We start from the raw sequence: 19,790 nt of genomic DNA, 5'->3' as shown, positions 1-19,790 counted from the left end.
GAATCGCGTTCTAACACCCGGGTCCGGATCGTACTTGTCGGGTCTGACAGCTTGTTTACGAATCGTACGGATCACTGTGAGGGTCCGTGTCGTACGGATTTAGCCTCGTGATTCGTACAGTTAGCAGACATTCGTACGGACTTCTTGCATACGAATCGTACTACATGATTCGGATGGAATCGTACGATTCGTACGCAAACGGCTCCAAATACGAATCGCCGTACGGAAAACTTTCCAGGATCGGAATCGGACCCTTATTGTCTGCAGGGTCATTCTGATCTCTTCAACCTTAGACTAATTTCAGTTATCCTTTTTACAGCAACAATTCTGATGTGCAATGCGGCACTATTGTAAATGTAAAGGATGGCTGGTCTGGTACCTGGGAGGATTCTATCTGAACTGAAGCATCTGTGCTCCTGGACATTTTTGATGATCTTAGGTAGATGATGAATGGCAGATATGTCAGTGACCTGAGTTTTCTTGACTTGTTAGCAGTTCTTAACACTTAGAACCATGTTATTCTCAGAGTATATCTTATATCTGCAAGTCTTTCGTGCAGAGTCCTTAGTTGAAGTCTATTCTTCTTGATGGATTTGGTTTTTCTAGTTACTTTTGCCTCTCTGCCCTAGGGTATCACCTGGGGAGTGCCCTAGAGCTCCTCACTATCGCCCCAGTCTTTTTGACATTTTGGGCCTGATTAGGATGTCAGCCAGAAAGCCTCCGACCAGCGGTCAGCAGCTTTCTGCCCGACATGGTGGGTTGAAAGTCCAACTGCTGTATTAGGATGACGTGGTTGGAGTTTAAACCTGCAGGGGATTCCGACATGGTTCTGATGGGCTCATAGAGTCCGTCGGTCTGTCAGAAAGTCTGCATAATCCCTTAATCACGGCAGCTCAACCGTCGGGTTTATAATGTCGGTTTCCAACACCCATTCCATGCTGGCCTTTCGGACATGGAAATGCTGCCGGAAAGTGACATTGGGGGGCCCTAGCAGGGTCCCCTTTCCCCCTGGTCCTCCACATTTGGGGCCTGGGGCTCCTCTGATTCCCCCCCTAAACATCCCTGCACCATGTGGCAGGCACCATGAGGTGAGTGCAGGGATGTTTCAAAACATCAATTTTTCAATGGAAGCTTGTGCTGCTGGACTTTTCCGCCCACCTCACAGGCTTCCATTGTGAAATCATAATAGTGATGTAGGAACTGTCAACCTAAGGTCGGGCAGGTTCCTTTCCGGAACAGTTACGTCCGCCAGACATCATAATAAGGCCCATAGTTTCATTCTCTTGCTATCTTTCTACAGTAATGTAGCTTCCATATTTACATGTATGTGGATGACATCAGAATCTGTCTCAGGCTTGATGGCCTACACTTTAGTTCTTCAACGGTTCAAACTAATTAGGATGAAACTGAAATAATGATATCTGACAGCAGTGGACAGCCGGTAGCCTAGCTTTCTTGCCCCTAGATTTGAGATGTAGGGGGGTCTCTGAGTGTGGCCTCCATGACATGATAGAGATGTCTAATGTTCAGTGAGGTACTACGAGCTGGGACGAAGTCATTATGGTCCGTGTGGATAAGTTACGGCAGGTGGGGGAGCAGCCAACGCGCCAACATTTTGCTTCGAATCTTATATTCGGTAGCTAACAGCGACAGCGGATGGTAGCCTGACATGTTTGAGGGGTCCCTGCCCAGTTTAGGAAGGGAGGCAACCAAAGCCTGCATAGTGGTGGGGGAGGCCCCCAGCGTCCAGGGCCCATTGGTATAGTCACTCTAAGTGGGGAACTAATTTGTCTGAGAAGGTGTCATAGAATTCTGCCGGTTGGCCGTCGAGGCCCGGAGCCTTGTTGCATGGGAGTTCCCGGATGGCTTCCCTAATTTCAGTTTTAGTGTTGGGACCAAACATATCTTTTTGGTCTGCCTGTGAAAGTTGGGGACAGTTGAGATCATATAGAAAAGCCTTTGGTGACTCCACTGCTGCCCCACTGACCCCCCCCCCCCACCCCCCCGGGCCCTGTAAAGCACCTCAGAGTATTCACAAAAGGCTGAATTTATGTCTTGTTGCGTGTTCACTGTAGTGCTGTCTGATAAGATTATCTCATGTATAGCGGTGGGGGTGGTGCATTGGGCAACAGCCATTGAAGGAGTGCTCCCTATTTGTTCTGCCTCCGCATGTTCTCTGTCTTCCAATCTTTGTGTGTTTTCTCCATTATCTTTCTCTTTTTTTCCAACACTTCTCTCTTTTTCTGTACCTCTTTTCTGAAGCCCCATGAAGTCTGAATAGTGGACACCTTATGAGAGACCACTGAAGCACACACAGAGCACACATTTCTCAGTTTTGCACTGCACCAGCCAAGCACTATCCCCCAGACTCCAAGCCAAGCTCCTATGAATGCAAAAGAAGGGAAGTTTAAAAGAAGCTACAGGAGGCAACCTGCACGAAGGTGTCCTGGTGCTGAGCAGGTGTGTGAGCCTAGTTCCAATAGTAGGTATGAGAATCCTAACCACAAATACATCTCAGAACATAATATTTAGTGTCAGTAGATTTTTACTTTCCATATTTTATCAAAGGAAAAAAATAGGGCTACAATTGTAACTGATCTGATTGCTTGGGAATGACATGATGGTCTATCCCATGTTCTAAGAACGTATGTTTCCGCTCAATTTATCCTCCAACTTGTATTGTACTGTACTGTATTGTACTTTTTATGTACTGTGTTTTTGTACCTTAGTGATAACATGTTTTAATAACTTTTAATTAAATGCAATGTAATGTATAAACTGTCTTTTATGGCATTTTAGCCGAAATAAAGAATTTAAAATGAAATGAAAAGCCAAGTCTTCAGGTTCTTGCAGAATTCAAGAGAGGAGATGGCTCTGATGTGAGTGGGAGGTCGTTACAATCATTAGGAGTGATGTATGAGAACTCTCGCCCCCCTGATCTAGTTCTGGGTATTCATGGGATGTGTGCGAGAAGGAGTCCTGTGGAGCAGAGGTGACTGGGTGGTTGGGGGAAGGAGATTAAAGAATTTATTCCGCCATTCTGTTCATGGTGTTATAGAAATCACGCATCCACATTCATCGACCAGTCCATCTGTCTCTGCAAACAGCAAATGCATAAGGTGCTGCACAAGCCTACTTTGAAAAAACAAAGATCATGACCTCAGAAACATCCAAGTCTGATTCACATAAAACAGGGCACAATACAAAAAAAGCAAGGAGAGGAGAGTGGCATAATGGCCATGGCTGGCCATCTTGAGACATGGTGAACCAGATGCATATTTTGGCCCTAGTTAAACATCCTGTGATGCTGTGATTTTGGGTAATCACTTAGCTTTCCAGGTCCGGATCAGAATACATTTTTGACTGGTGCTGATAAGTTAAGGCAGTGCTTGCTCTAAAAACCTTTTACCATTGTATTATGAAAACAGGATCTGGGAGGTGCTTGCACACATTTGATTTGTGGAATTGTGTTGTAGTGCTGCTGTGTTTTTGTACTGCATTATTGCAGGGTGATTTTGTTCTGTTGTTCTGCGATTGTTCTGTTGCATTACTTTTTGCAATTTTCTGTTCTAATATCCTATTATAGGCTTTAATTGTGTTTCTATGTTGCTATGTGTAACTTCGCTAGTTTATCCTAAAAAAGTAGGTGACTGAGTTAAAATGTTTTTGCAAGCAGAAAATAGGCAAATGTCACAAAAAGTAATGCCCCCCTTTTGTAATTTACGTGTGATCCACAGACATTGGTGGTAAGGTGCGCTCATACCATTTCTGCAAACTAGATTTTTTTCAACTACTTGTATGAAAACTTACAAAAATTGCATTTTACAAGACAATCTTTTTGTAGAAAACCTGTCACCTTGGAAATCCAGAAACTTTACAACTTCACAATGCTGTGTTGATGTGAACATTATGCTACTCTTTTAGCCTAGTACATGAAATGTAAATGTATCAGTGAGATGTATGTGAACGTCTGTAGACAAGACACTTGGGCAATACATACATTTAAATTCTCACGGGGAATTGAAATAAAGACCATCTCAAGATGAGTTTCAGAAGAGTGCAAAAACATAAAATGCTAATTTGGTTACTGCCCACACCACAAAAGAGCAAATTTGGGGTAATTCGTCAAACCTTTCGGAATGCATTTGCTGCACTTCACTGGACACTTGAGCGACATCAACGAAACCAGAGGTCATTGGGTTAGAAAGTATGGGAAATACACCAATCAGTGCTTTTTAGGTCTCGCTTACGCAGCTCCCATGCGCTGCTTGGGAAAGAGACCTCTTGAGATCGATGCAGCTTTCCAGGCAAAAACGTGCACGTGTGCATTGCTTTCAATGCAGCGTGTGCACGTTTTGGCGATTTCCTTGCAGGAGCACACAGCGCCATTTGGTTGCACGCTCCCGCGAAGGAAACGCTGCCTGCTCTCGGCCGCACCCCGCCTCGCGTGGGCCTGTGCGCAATGGTTGTTTTTGAAAGCATTGGCCGAGCAGGCACACAACTCCCGCTTCTTCCCCTCCCCACCTTGCGCGTGGCCAATGATTGTTTTTCTATATGGTTTGTTTTGACTCCTTGAATCTACACCCAATATCCTTCCCCCACCGCCGCCCCCTCCAAGCCCCCATCGGGCCTTGCCTCACAAATGGGGTCACTTTGATGTTAGTTTTCCTGGCCTATTTTCTATCCCAGAGGCACCTAAATTGCAGCTTGTATATGTGGAGCCACCCTTCGCCACGTTTCCCAGAGAGCTGAGAGGTCTGTCCCTTCGGCATGCATGAGTGGTGCCACTCATTTTCAGAATCCCCCATGCTTGGCTGGTGAATCGCCTGTCCAATAAACCTGGGACCCTTGAGGCCACACTATGCCATGGAATCCACGCTCCAGGTGACTGGTCCGTCCATGTATCTCGTGCCTGGGTGCCTGCCCCCTGGCCTTGCTTACCAGACAGGTCCGCCAACCAGACAGCATATGTAAATGATGCCACTCCGTGATTTCCGCCCCAAGTAGGAAGGAACATCGTCTGCCCGGCAGCAAGTGTGACTGATTCGACCCCCTGCCCTGCGAGCCCGGCAGGTGAATGGTCTCTCCCTGGAGGGCTCTGGCAGCAGATGGGACGGGATTGGATTGACATGTGATTAGCTTATGTCTGAGGTGGCGTCTGCTCTGGGGCCCGGGCTGGTCTCTGCACGGACACTGGCTATTTTGCGGCTCCCATGCTACTGATACTACATGATCCAGAGGGCAGTCAGTTCGAGCATCTGCGGCGTGATGGACGGCCATGTCTACTGATAAGGTGAGAACTCACTTTGGGTCAGTGAGGGACATCGAAGGTTTAAAGAGGTCGGAGGCCACCGATGGCATGTGAGCGACGGGCACTGAGGCCTTGCAGTGCCACAGTGTGGGCTATGGACAGAGTTAAGGAATGGTGTTTACTTATCCTGGGTACTTGCTACCTGGCTTAGTTATGAAATTAACATGTAGGCGATAGGGGTAGTGTGTGATCAGTGGACAGATAACACTATATTGGATACAACGCCTTGAGTGTGGTCCAGTGTCAGTCATAATGGCATGCAGCGCTATTTATGGTGGTTAAAGCTTGTATAATAAAGGCACTGGTACTGGTGGGCTGAGTGGTACATCCCACGCGCTTTGTGGCTGTGCTGCATGTTCTAGGCACCGAGTGTCAGATGTGTATACCAGGCACTGTTTGCCCTAGAATATATCCATGCTAAGTAGTGGATGGCTGGGGTAAATAGAACAAGTGTACTGGGTGACGGTTGTATAGATAGACCAAGAACAAGGTGGCCTGAGTGCCTTATACAGGTATTGGTAACTTACATCTGTGAACCATGCCCTGCATGGCCAGTGTGAATGAAACACTGAGTGGCACTGGAGTGGGTAAAGGTGCATATAGCAGGCACTGTGCGTCCATTAATGTATGTTCAATTTATTACAAACAGCCCATGGAAGAGAATGACTGAACCCATGTGATTATTACATTTTAAAAAAGACGCCCAGGCAGTTCAAGTTGGCCTATTTCCTGTCTAAGCATAACCCACACACCACGAACTGTAGCTGGACCCTTCTTTCTGGGCTCTGAGGTTGAGTAATTCCCCAGTGCTTTCTCAGCTTCTGTTGGGGTCACCCCTATGTCCACATTATGTCCTTGATGATCACCCCTGCCTCCTTCCTCTCTGCTTGTGTGTATGTGTGTTTGTACATTTAGTGGCACCTGTGGGACTGCAGCAGGTAGAAGCTGCTCCAGGCAGGTAGCATTGTGTGTGCGACACCTATGTAAACAAGCATTGGCATAGCCAATAGGTCTGGCCTTCGGGACCTTATAAGTGTTTAACCATGCAACAGTTAATGTGGTTGCCCCAAGGATATTGTGCTGCATAACTAATTACTTATAAGCAGGGCTTTAAGTGGGCTGGGTCTCAAGGGGTCTGAGCACTGGCAGTATTTTAAAGGGGGCCTTGAAACGGGTCTCTATCTGGCTCGGTTTTGAGACCAGGCACAGACAGCCCATTTTTTTCCGGATTGCAGAGACAGCAGTCTGCTGTCACTGCAGTCCGGAAAAAAGTGCAAGGGCACAAATCAGAGCCTGATAGAGACCCGTTTCAAGACAGCAGGCAGATCGATGTGCGCTGCTCACACTGCTCACTTCTCACTAGTGGAGAAGTTATGGCATGACGTCATGCCAGGAGAACGTTGTGGGGGAGGGGAAATCCTTTAAAGAGTAATTTTCTTTCTGGATTTCCCTTCTCTTTCTGAAACGCAAGAGCAGCAACATTGTGGTAGGGTCACCAGGGCTTTAATTGGAAGCTTTTTCAATATTATATGTAACAAGCCATAGTTGCAGCTTATTTATCTTATGCAACTAATAACCATTGACAAAGCCAATAGTCCTTACTTGTTGTAGGTATGATGTAACGTGTTGTATCACATATCTGGATGCAATGACAGAAACAGCAAAATACAAGTCGGACGGCACACTATGCTCAACACAGATTTTTAGCATGTGTTTTAAAGCCATGCCCCAAATTACACTGGCCACGCCCCTTTGAGAGACCTCCCAGTTTTTTCATCCCACTTAAAGCCCTGCTTATAAGGTCCCAAAGGCGAGACCTATTGGCTATGCCAATGCTTGTTTTAGGATGTGCAGGAACGACTGTCCATATGCAATAAATAGTTTAGAGGGAAAAATAGTACAGAGAAAGCAAAAATGAATCAAGTCTTTTTGCTGGTGCAATACATACATAGTGTACATTAATCAAAATAAGATACATCTCTTGTTCACCATTGCAAAGCATGCTACTCATATTTATATATTTTATATTATGGAAAGCATACTGTACACTCAAGTCTCAAGAGAATGTATGTAGATACCCAAAAACACGAAGGGGCTGATTGACAAAGGTAGACTTACATTTTTGTGGGAGCTTACCATTTTTTTGCTATTCACAACTATGAGTTAATAGTAAGGTTATGACTGTTGAAAATCTGCAGTCGGGTCAAGAACTCGGCACATAAGAAGATAGACCTGTGTTTTAAAAAATAAACTTATGCACTAAGACACACGTGGATTTTCACTTTTTGTAAAAGCCCATTGAACAAATCACAATTGCATTAAACTATAGATTAAATCACAGCAAGAAAAACATGTTTCTCACCTAACAAATATTTGATTTATTTGTGCCATGATTTTCTTTTAAATTGCTCTGCTTTTATATTAAACATCCAGTTTCTTTCACGTTTCTTTTACTAAAACAGGTTAACATAAAGGAGAAACTAATCGTCTGCATGCTTTTGTTCTCTGCTGAAATTTTTTCTGGACATCTGGCCTAGAAATACACATAAGAAAAAAAAAGAACGAGGGTCTTGCTTCTTTTTTCCTTTTCTCCACTAACATGCAAATTGAATTAGTTAATGCCTCACCCCCAGTTTCAGAAAACCTGCCACCAGCAGCTGCCACTGTTTCAGCCGTCAAGAGGAGGCAGACCAAGTGTGACATTTTGTTCATTAAATAAACAAACCAGGTTCACTCTAACAACATTACGTGGAAAGCACCATCAATTCTCGTACATTTAGCTCACATAATGCAAAGTGACAATTTCTCCGCTGTCTCATAAGGACAATATTGGAGAGAAACAGAAGAGAAAACTAACCATATTGCTGTTTTGGGATAAAATAGCACTAAAGTTGTTTTTATATGGAATATTTAGCCCGGGGCATCTTAATATGTTTGAATAGTGTGTTTTACGTATGTATATATGTATATATTTTTATATAAGTATGGACTATTTTTTCATAAGCATGCCTATATGTTCTTAAAATATAAGTGCACATAGATCACACATAAATAAAAGCACTTGAGAAAAATTGCTATTGTTCTTATCGGGTTTATTACCAACATGCAATAATAGATACAACTTTAAATGTGAACAACAGCACAATATAAATGCTTTTCTCATTACAAATATACTTTTGTTAATAAAATGTTGATCGGTTACATGAAATAGTTGTGAAAAAGCCTACATTTACTGTAATGAGAAGCAACCAAGTTCAAAGATGAACATTCATGAATGAAACTATATTTGGAAGAACTTTGTAACTGTTTAAGTCGTTGAAACCGATCAGGTATAGTTTTGCATTTCGTAAACACATATGACTGGAAAAAGATGCTGCTCACTTTAGACATAAACCAGATTAACAAGATGAACTCATTCTGTAATATCATGTTTCCAGATAAATTAGACGTTCAATAATTCGAACTGAGGCAAAAATGCAAGAAATCTGTGTGCATCGGTAAGTTGCAGGCTTCAAAAACCGTGATAGGCCTGTCAGTCAGACTTAGCCGGAAACATGTAGACAATAGGAAACATTATCTGCGCATTAATATGGATAGCGCCACCATGGGACCTTTGATATTCCAGAGGGACTTCAACAACTCCATGAAACATCCCCCTGGTTACAGTTTATAAGATAGGGGACAAAAAATAAATCCTCTGCTTCCTGACAGAAAAGAAAGCTCTCCCATTACACACAGACAAATGCCCTGGTGCACAGTATTATACCTAAGCATCTTGTACAGTTCCTTCTGGTGTATTTCAAGAGTTATATTTATTACGTTCCTTACTGGTAGCTTGACAAGTCATTTGTCTTATGTATTCCTACAGCTTAACTGAACTCCATAGTTTGGACCAACTACAGTTTTTTTTGTTTGTGGGCGTCACAAACATATAGGCATGCCTTAGAAGTAGATGCAATGCTTACTTTATGCATTTGTCATTGGATTGAAACCATCCAATGTCATTGTCAGGAATTGGGTTATTAATTTGGGAGGGGATTCAGGGGTTGGCCCTAAAAACCTAATAAATTCCCTCTGGCTATGTGAAAACAAAGTTCTGAAACGATCTATGCTCAAACCCTGGTAACTGTGGCACATGCAGCAGACAATCTCCAGGGAAATGTGTGCTAAGATTAAGCAGTACCAAGAAGTTTAAAGTAAGAAACACAGCACAGAAAATCCCCAAACTAATTTAGAAAATTAGACAACATTTTAATGAGGAAAAGGACACCAAAATCATTAGCCCCTTCGCTGCGGGGGTTATTTTCCCGCTGTGCTGGGGGGACGGGGGGGAGCACGGCGCCCACATGCTCATGACGAGCTGAGCTCGTCATGAGGCACAGCGCTCCTGTGCTCATGACGAGCTCGTCATGGCCACACCCGTTCCCGTGGAACGCTCAGCACAGCAGGGGAATTATCCCCTCATGCAAGCGTTCCACGGCTCATGACGAGCTGAGCTCGTCATGAGCACCGGGCACTGCGGCTCATGACGAGCTCAGCTCGTCATGAGCATGGAAGTAGTTAAGATCTTTCATGCCGATCACAATGGAGCGGAGGCCAGGTACACCAAGCAGGTTGTCCTGGTCAAAGATTTTACCTTCTGACTTAGGGCCTGATTACGATGTCGGCCGGACCACCACTGACTGGCTATTGGTGGTAGTCCGACTGACTGCCAGCCCGTTGGTACGACTGCCACATTATGATGCAGGCTGTTGGACAGAAATCATCGGAGGGAAAGACCGCATCCTCCAACAGGATCTAAGATCCCGTTCCGGCGGGAGTCAAAATCGTATCCCTTGAATGGTGGTGGTGCCTGAGGCAGGCACCCCAGTCGGGATTACGTTATTCCTTTCAAATAGCCTTTTCATGGTGCAAACACCGCCATAAAAAGGCTGTCAGAAATGGACTTTGGGGACCCCAAACAGGGCCCCTGTCCATCGTGAGCCAGTGGCCCAGGGGGCACATACAGTGCCTCTAACACCTCCATGCACCATGTATCATTCACCAAATGGTGCATAGCTCACAATGCATGGGTGTGCAGGAAGTGCTCTTTTACTCGTTGACTTGTGCTATGGCCATTTTCCTGGGTAGCAGCACAAGCCACTGTATAAAAGAGCACTTTACAACCACCAGTCTGGCGGTCACATCGTAATGCATCGGTTCAACGGCCAACTGCTTGTCAGGCGGTCAGCGGTCGGACCGACCCCCATCAAAATAAATTCCCTAAGTGTTCCAAATTGAAGTCAAGCTCTTCCGTGGGGCAAGGACCAAGGCTGTGGCCAGGGAGGGCTCCAAAGTAAGATGCATCGTTAATGAGCTCCCACTGAAGCTGTTGAGTTTGGTGCCAAAAGGGTGGGACAAACCTGGATTCTTTGGCTGCAGAAGTTTCTTCACTGGTCGGATAGATTTGCACCCTCCTTCTGGTCCAAGGTTTAACCTTTGGATATACTCACATTATTAAAAGTCTTTGGTTTTGGTGGGAAAAGTAAGCAATTCGCACCCAGGGAAGTCCTGTTGCAGGCCAGATACTTTTGGCTCCTTTGCCCAACAAAAATGTTTACCTTTGGATTTCAGGGTTATTTTGAGCTTGGAATTCTTCAACAAAGGGAAGGCAGCAGGCTCTATCTGTCGAAGGGTTCCACATAGCCCAATATCTTCTCATGAGGGTCTACTGAATTGGATTTGCTGCTGTAAAGTACATCCAAATGGGAGCAGACTGTTTTCTCAGCCCTGAGAGGTTGTGCCTTGTATGGATAGGCTAGAGATATTCGTCTCAGTTCTTTGGAAGTCTGGATGTCCAAAACGTTTCTAAGTCCCAGCCTTTCATGGGTAGTAGCAAAAGTCCAGTTAGACACAGCAGAGGGTCCTAGGACTTTAGGCACAGCACTTGGGGGGGTGGGTCAAATCTCACTCCAGCATAGGCCACCAGCAGGGTCGAGGTCAGGTCCATTTGCTTTGGTCAGCTGAGTACTTCAACAAAAAGTCCTTTTGCAGCTGCCGTAGCCCTGTAGCTGAACAGGAGGTCAGCCAATGTACCCTGGGAGTTCACTTCTTTCTGCTGGGTTCAAAGAGGAGTAAGCCCAGTCCTTCAGGGCTCTTCTCAGGTCACAGGCAGCAGGTCCAGTACTCATGTGTTATTCCACAGGTCCGGAAAGTGTTCTGAAGTAGGTGCTATATTTATGTTTGCCACTCAATCAACCAATCAATCAGGGGATTATAAAGCACGCTACTCACCCGTGAGGGTCTCAAGGCGCTGGGAGGGGGGTGCAGCTCCGGATCAGTCAAAGAGCCAGGTCTTGAGGTTCTTCCTGAAGGTGTGCAGAGTAGGGGAGCATCTGATGTTGACTGAGCGCTCGTTCCAGGTCTTTGCTGTGATGTAGGAGAAGGCTCTTCTGCCTGCTCTGGTTCTCCGGATGCGTGGGGTCTCCGCCAGGGTGAGGTCAATGGAGCAGAGGTCCCTTTTGGGTAGGTGGAAGGAGACTCTTTCATTGAGGTATTTAGGTTCGATGTTGTGGATGGATTTGTAGGTGTGGGTGAGTAGCTTAATGGTTACTCTTTTTTCGATGGGGAGCCAGTGGAGGTCTCTTAGGTGCCGGACATGTGCTTGAGTCATGGGGTTCTGAGGATGAGTCTGGCTACCGTGTTCTGGATGGTTTGGAGCTTGTGTAGAAGCGTTTTGTCGATTCCGGTGTAGAGGGCGTTACTGTAGTCCAGTCTGCTAGATGGTAGAGTGTGGGTGACGGTCTTTCTGCATTTGTGGGGGATCCACTTAAAGGTCTTGTGGAGGATGCAGAGGGAGTTGAATCAGGTCGAGGCGACAGCGTTGATCAGGAGGGTCATGGTGATGGAGGAGTCTAGGATGATGCCGATGTTCCTGGCGTGGTCCGTCGGGGTGAGTGGGTTTCCAAGGGCAGGGGGCCACCAGGAGCTGTCCCACACCGTGGGACAGGGGCAGAGGATGAGGATCTCTGTCTTCTCTGAGTTCAGTTTAAGGCAGCTGTCGCTCATCCAGGTTGCAACGTCTTTCATTATTCCTTCAAAGCTGAGTCTGGTGTCTTCGGGGTTCTTCGTGAGAGAGAGGATGAGCTGGGTGTCGTCGGTGTAAGGTACTATGCTGAGCCCATGCAGTCTGACGATGGTGGCGAGGGGGGCCATGTAGATGTTGAAGAGTTTGGGACTGAGTGAGGAATCTTGGGGTACTACGCAGTTGATCTCTGGGGGTTCAGAGAGGAAGGGTGGTAGCCTGATCCTTTGGGTGCTGAGGGTGAGGAAGGATCGGATCCAGTCGAGGGCGGTTCACCGTATGCCGGCGTGGAGTATGATGGCAAGAGTGCGGTGGGAGGAGATGATGAAGGCTGCGGAGAGGTCTAGTAGGATGAGGGCCGCAGTGTGGCCCTGGTCGAGTAGCATGTGGATGTCATCGGTGGCGGCAAGGAGGGCGGTCTCGGTGCTGTGGTTGCTGCGGAATCCAGACTGGGAGGAGTCAAGGATGTCATTCTCTTCGATGAAGGTGGTCAGTTGGGTGTTGACAAATCTCCCTGTGACTTTGGCTGCGAAGGGAAGGATGGAGATGGGCCAGTAGTTCTTCAGGTCCATGGGGTCTGCAAAGGGTTTTTTGACGAGTGGCTTGACTTTTGGCCACTTTCAGTCATTGGGGAAGATGCCAGATTCGAGGGAGGCATTCATGGTCCAGCCAAGTTCGGGAGCTTTGGCAGCAACGGCTCTGTGGTAGATGTGGGTTGGGCAGGGGTCTGCGGGTGTTCTTCATGGTCTTGGTGGTGTCTTCAGTGATAGCAGGTTTCCCGGTGGTGATGGTCGGCCGGTAGTCGGTGGTGGAGAGGAGGGTGGTGTCCGGAGTCTGTTCACTGAAGTTGTCATAGAGGGCCTTGATTTTCAGGTGGACATAGGCGCTGAGCTTGTTGCAGAGGTCCTGGGATGGAGTGATGTCCGAGGCTTCGCTGCTGGGTTTGGTGAAATGCCACATGATGTTGAAGAGTTCCTTTGTGTTACTTGCGTTAGAGTGGATTTTGTTCTTGATAAAGGTCCTCTTGGTGGCTCTTATGTGCTGGTGGTATTCGTTCATGGCGTTGCTGTAGTTGTTCAGGTCTTCGTGGTTTTCTTGTTTCGCCAGAGTTTCTCGAGGCGCCTGCAGGAGCGTTTGGCTTCTTTGAGGTTGGTGGTGGACCAGGTGGCCTTCAGGGTGGCGGCCGATTGGCAGGGTGGCGGAGGGGTGCGAGCTTGTCAGTGCAGCTGGAGATCCATCGGTGTAGTTCTTTGGCCGCGAAGTTGGCGTCGGTCGTGTCGGAGGGGGGGATCGTGGGGGAGGGTGGTGTTGAGGTGATCCTCTGTGATCTTGCTCCACTTTCTTCGGGCGGACACGGAGCGGGTTTGGGTGCGATGGTGGGGTTGAAGGTGAAGTGTACGCAGTGGTGGTCTGTCCAGAGGGGCTGCTTGGTGTAGCTGAAGTGATGTTAGTCCCTCCTGCAAAGATGGGGTCAAGGGTGTGTCCGACTGTCCGGCTCTGTGGGTGGGTGTGCTGATGAGCTGCTTCAGACCGAGGTTGGCGAGATTGTCAAGGAGGGTTGTGCGCCGCAGCTCCGCCACCCATGGTGCGCCACATTTACAATGTGGAGCACCATGGGGCAAAAATGGCCTAGATGTGTGATGCATCTGTGCCGTAAAGGCGGCGCATTTCTGGAGTTGCTTGCGACACAGCTCCAGCAATGCTCTTGGGGGCCCTATCTGTCCAATGCTGCGTCAATCCTTACGCCTGCTTCAAGCAGGCCCAGGGTTTTGATGCAGCATTGGCCTAAAAGTGACTGAGTGAAATCTTGTAGATTTCACTCAGCCACTTTTAGGAGGCGTTCCTGCGCAGGAATGCCCCCTCCTGCGCCGAAGCGCCTCCTTATGGCGCAGGGCTTTACAACGTGACTCATCTCCCAGATGTGTCACGTTGTAAATACCCCGCACCATGGCGCATCTTTTGCGCCACCGCTGCATCACAAAAGTGACGCAACGGCGGCGTAAAAGAGGCGCAAGTGGCTTGTAAATCTGCCCCTCAGTATTTTTAATCTGTACTCTGATTTCCTATATGATCCAGGAAAGGGTACCACAGTAGAAATGGCTGTGTGGGCCTTGCCATTGGAGGGACATGGTAATATTAATTTTCAACGTCTCACTTTTAAATACCATACACCCTGCATTATGGATAACAAGGAATGCAAAGGTATGACTTACTAATATTTAAAAAGGAAATTTTTACCTGTAGAAATTATCATTTTGATAGGTTTCAATGCAGCTTCTACACTGCAGCAGTCAGGCTTCCCAGGGTAGGCCTAAAGCCATGTTTGCACTGTCACTATAGTGCTTTGCACAAAAGGTGCTGCAGTCCACAGGTGGCATTTAACTTCCAAGCCCTGGGTGCACTTTCTACATACAATACTAGGGACTGACAGTCAAGTTAATGAGCCAATCATGAATGAGGCAATGTAACTATTTTAGAGGATTGAGCACAAGCACATTTACTTCTGGTTAGCAGGGGCAACGTGTACAGAGCTTTAAAGCAAGCAAGTGTTCTGAAAAAGGTGAACAATTGTGGATGGCTACGCAGCAAAGGCACATTTCTTGCAATGACTAAGGCCCATTTTTCTTCAGCTGGTGAGAAAGTTCCTTCTGGTGCGTCCTGAAGCCCCTAGCTCTCCAAAGCAAAACCAAAGGGGATGATGGACGGAGTATTGAACATTGCAAGCACTCACCCCCAGTCAACTGATCTGGGTTTAATCCATCATCATTCTTTAGCTCACTCTGCCACCCCAATTCAGACATGGCCATATGCAAATCAGTCTGACCCTGTGCCTCATGGGAACAGTCCAGCCCGAACTGCCAAGCGTGTCTTCCCTGGACCAAGAACACGCATCCTCTCCAAGGTAGGCTTGTAAGCACCAGGTCTCTCACCAATCAGGTCTCTTATAGGGTCCAGTGCTCTTCAGCCAGATGAGCTCACTTGTAGTCAGGAGTTCTTCTGCTTTTTGTATCCCTCAAGCAGGCAAACCAGAGGCCAACCACTTGACCCTTGGAGATTAGCTCTACTCCATGGGTTCCAGCAGAATTCAGTAGTCCTTGGGTGAGTGCTCTTCTTCCAGCAGGAGTCAGGAATCTCTTCCAACAGGGACTTGTTCTTCAGGTGAAGCCTTGCCAATTCTAGGAATTATATGAGCAGATGGTGGTTGCCTTATTTATCCTGTGCTCTTGTCAGAGATTAGAGACATTCTGCCACCAATTCTGACTATTTTCTGGCAGTCATCAACCTCCATTGTCAGCACTTCATGTCTTCTTTATTATAATATTATCAAGATGCATGTGTTTCAATATGGGAGAATTCTTCTGCCACCAGGCAGGCCTGCCTTCAGCTTGTTAGCCACAATCCTTTTTAAATGAACTCCCCTCCACTGGTTAGGGTCAAAAGATATTTCCTTTACCCACTGTGACTGGAGTGTGACTGGAGTATAACTGTCTACGATGGTACATGAAATATATAGTAAAAATCCCCCATGGCATCTCCAAGTCAAAATAGGTAGTGTGAAAACTGTACTTTTTCTGCAAGTTCCTGTTCCCTTCCAGATAGCTAATCCCTGTTAAGTGTTCAGTAATTAACACCCATCTACTCTTCTTAGGCTCAGAAGGAGGCTATTATCCTCTGATATAGAGTTGTTAATTCTTCCAGCCAAGGATGTGTACTCTGGCTTTGGAAGGACAAACTGGCAAAACTGTTTTTAGGCCAATTTTGGCTCAAGCAGCACAAATTACAGTTTTATCTAAGTAATAAAAATGATGATGTTACCAATAATTCAGATTTTAAAATCAAGCATAAAATATCTTTGAAGAATTTTGGATAGCATTTTCCCATGCAAAAATTGGAAATAAACTATTTAATCATATCTAGGCTTATTTGGTAAATAGTATAGAAAAACCTGATTAGTGAATTTGGTTGGTGGCTTCATTTCACTGTGAGAGCACCCGGAACACAATACATAGGTTTCCCTATTTGTACACATTAGCACCTTGCCCTCTGTTTTACAAAGCACACTTTATGTGTGACTTATGAATATATAAAAATAGATTATTTCCTACACAAAAAGGCATTTTTCCAAGCCATGGGTCACTGCAGTGCATTTACACTTCAGTCCAGTAAGAGCACAGTGGCACTCCTGGCAATCACTTATTTTGATTTAATTATGGGTGGTTCAAACACACGCTGTGACCCCCATTTTTGAATAACTTCCGATCTATCCATGCATTTTCTGCATCATCTAAAATGGTGTAACAGGACATATAAATATATTTTTGAAAGCAATTTTATAAATATTAATTTTAGGGCCAGGATACACTCATTGTGGCACTGAATATCACAGAGGCTTAATGCCACCAGAAAAGGCAATTCGCTACAGCCAAACTTTAGAATTACAGTGATTCATCTTTGGTGCCATGGAAATGCAAAATGGAAAGGAAATGGAGAGTTAGCCACAACACCACCAACAGAACTACGAAGGTATAACCAGCAAATAAAAGAAACCAAGAAAAGGACACTAGTGGACTGCATTGAAGGAAGCTCCAGTACCTGCAAGGATATCTTCTCGATCATTAAGGATTTCACCTTGCCCTCAGCCACTCACACCAACGTAGTTGCCTCCCAAATACTCTGTAGCAACCTCTACATCTTTCTCAGCAAAATCACAAAAATCTACAGCAACTTTGCACCCCAACCCAACCCCAGAGAACTCATTGCTAACCTACCTACTACCAACCAAGACTGCCACCTGACTGAATGGAAAACCCTCACCAGAAATGACACAGCATCAATCATGCGGGCCAAGATCTCTGGGGCCCCTATGGACCCATGCCCCCCCCACATCTACAACCTGTGAATATTATCAATCAGCACCACTCTGACCCACATCATCAACACCTACATCATTCTGGATGAATGGAAACTTGCAGAAATCATCACCCTCCTCAAGAAGCCCACAGCCTACCTGAATTAACTGAGCAACTTCCAAATCATCTCCCTACTTCCCTATCTAGCCAAAGTGATTGAGGAGACCATAAACCAACAGCTCACAACCCACCTCAAACTTATCATGTTCTAGACAACACTCAATCAGGATTCAGAAAGAACCACAGCATTGAAGCAGCACTCATCATGTCCACTGATAACAGACTGAGGACTGAGAAGAAACATTGCATTCAGCCTGCTCGATCTCTCTGCAGCCTTCAACACTGTCTTCCTTAACACCCACATCAGAAGACTCCACAAGGTTGGCATACAAGGATCAGCTCACAAATGGATCTCTTCCTTCCTTACAGGAAGAACCGAAAGGGTCAGGCTGCCACCCTTCACATCAGAGAACAAGAAATTAATATTCAGAATCATCCCTTAGCCCCATAATTTTCAACATATACATGACACCGCTTGCCAACATCATCCGATCACAAGACATCACTGTCATCTCCGCTGATGACACCCAACCATGATGGACAAAACAACCACAGCCAGAACCAACTTCACCAACTGCATGACCATGGTAGCAGACTAGATGCAAAACAACTGCCTGGTCTAAACTCCGACAAGATTGAAGTACTGGTCTTTGGCAACATGACGCCTCTATGGGACTCCACCTGGTGGCCATTGGAGCTAGGACTAATATCCACACCCACAGACCACACAAGAAAACTAGGGATCATCTTAGACGACAAGTTCAACATGATGACTCAAGTCAACGCAGTGTGCACCTCCTTCTCTGACATACCACCCATGCTGTGAAAAATCTTCAAATGGTTGCCTCAGAAAACTAGGCAGACCATCACGCAAGCACTCATCACTAGCAGGATGGAATATGGCAACACTGTCTAAGCCAGAATCTCCAAACAACTCTTACACAGACTCCAGATCATCCAGAACACCGCTGCAAGACTAATACTTGACCTTCCTCGCCTCATTCACATAACTGCGCACCTCAGGAAGCTTCACTGGCTCCCCATTCACAAGCAAAGTCAATGCAAACTTCTCATACACACACACAAAGCCCTACACAACACAGGACCAAAATACCTGAACAGCCACATACACTTTCACCAACCCACCAGACATCTATGCTCTGCCTCACTCTCAACCACACACATTCCCTGCATCCGCAAAAGCAAAACTGGAGGTCGCTCATTCTCCTACATAGCACCCAAAACATGAAACAACCTACCTCAACACATCAGAGCCTCCTCCTCACTTCTTGAGTTCCCCAAGAAGCTGAAAACCTGGGGGCATATTATCAAGGGGGTTTATCTCCGCTTTTTTGGCTTTAAAAGCCAAGAAAGCGGAGATAAAATTATCTCCCTATTACCTAGCTGTTGCTAACACCAGTTAGCGACAACTAGTAGGAGATAGCGACCATCTTGGGCCCCACTTTGCATGTCAGTGATATTTATCACTTATGACATGCAAAGTGGGAGTGCCAAGAACATCGCTATCTCCTATTACCAACTTTTGGAGATATTCGCGCTAAGCGCGAATATCTCCAAAAGCTAACACCTGCCCTGAGCAGTTCTTAGCCATGTTATCCAAAGGGAGGTAGATAACATGGCTAAGAGCATTAGCTCGGTAATGCATGAATATCGCTGACTTTTCAGCGATATTCATGCATTGCGGCCGATTTTTATCGCATTTGCGATAAACCTTGGTAATACCAAGGTTTATTTGCGATAAAAATCGCCACAGCTTAGCGGTAACTTTTTGTCTCTAACCAAGCAATAGCGATAATTATCGCTATTGCTTGGTAATATGCCCCCTTGCTCTTCGTATAAGCACCATGGGGACCACAAACCTTCCCACCTGCCCAAGTACCTGGATACACTCTCAGGTGAATAGTGCACTATACAAATCAATATAACATAATATTTCATGACTTGTAAGCCACAAATGTGCTAACTGACAGTTTTAAGCTATTAATGTATTTTGTTTTTCAAACAATCATTGGTTATAAAAGCAATTTGTTAAAACATTGAAGGCTTCTTCCTATTAGAATGCATCACTGTATTCACAATGCATAACATGCGTTGGAAATGGAAGCATGTCTGAATTGGCATTTATGTTGAATGTAGTAATTGTTCATCCTGATGGATAATTGTTGAAAGAGAAGGTACATTTGTTATATTTCTATTTAGTTGTACAACATTTGAATTTTAGTAGGAACATTTACCTCTTGGCTGCAGTGCCTATCTGTACAGTTTACTGACAGATCGACTTGGCATTTAAAACTACTTGCCAAGCCTTAAACTCCCCTTTAATTACATATGAGTCAACCCAAAGTTAGGCCCTAAGGGCAGGGTACCATTTAAGTAAATGTTAGAACATATACTGGTATGTTTTTCATGTCCTGGTAGTGACAAA

The sequence above is a fragment of the Lissotriton vulgaris genome, chromosome 8 (assembly GCF_964263255.1).
Source record: "Lissotriton vulgaris chromosome 8, aLisVul1.2, whole genome shotgun sequence".
Lineage (NCBI taxonomy): Eukaryota > Metazoa > Chordata > Amphibia > Caudata > Salamandridae > Lissotriton > Lissotriton vulgaris.
Note: the sequence above shows the minus strand (reverse complement) of the source record.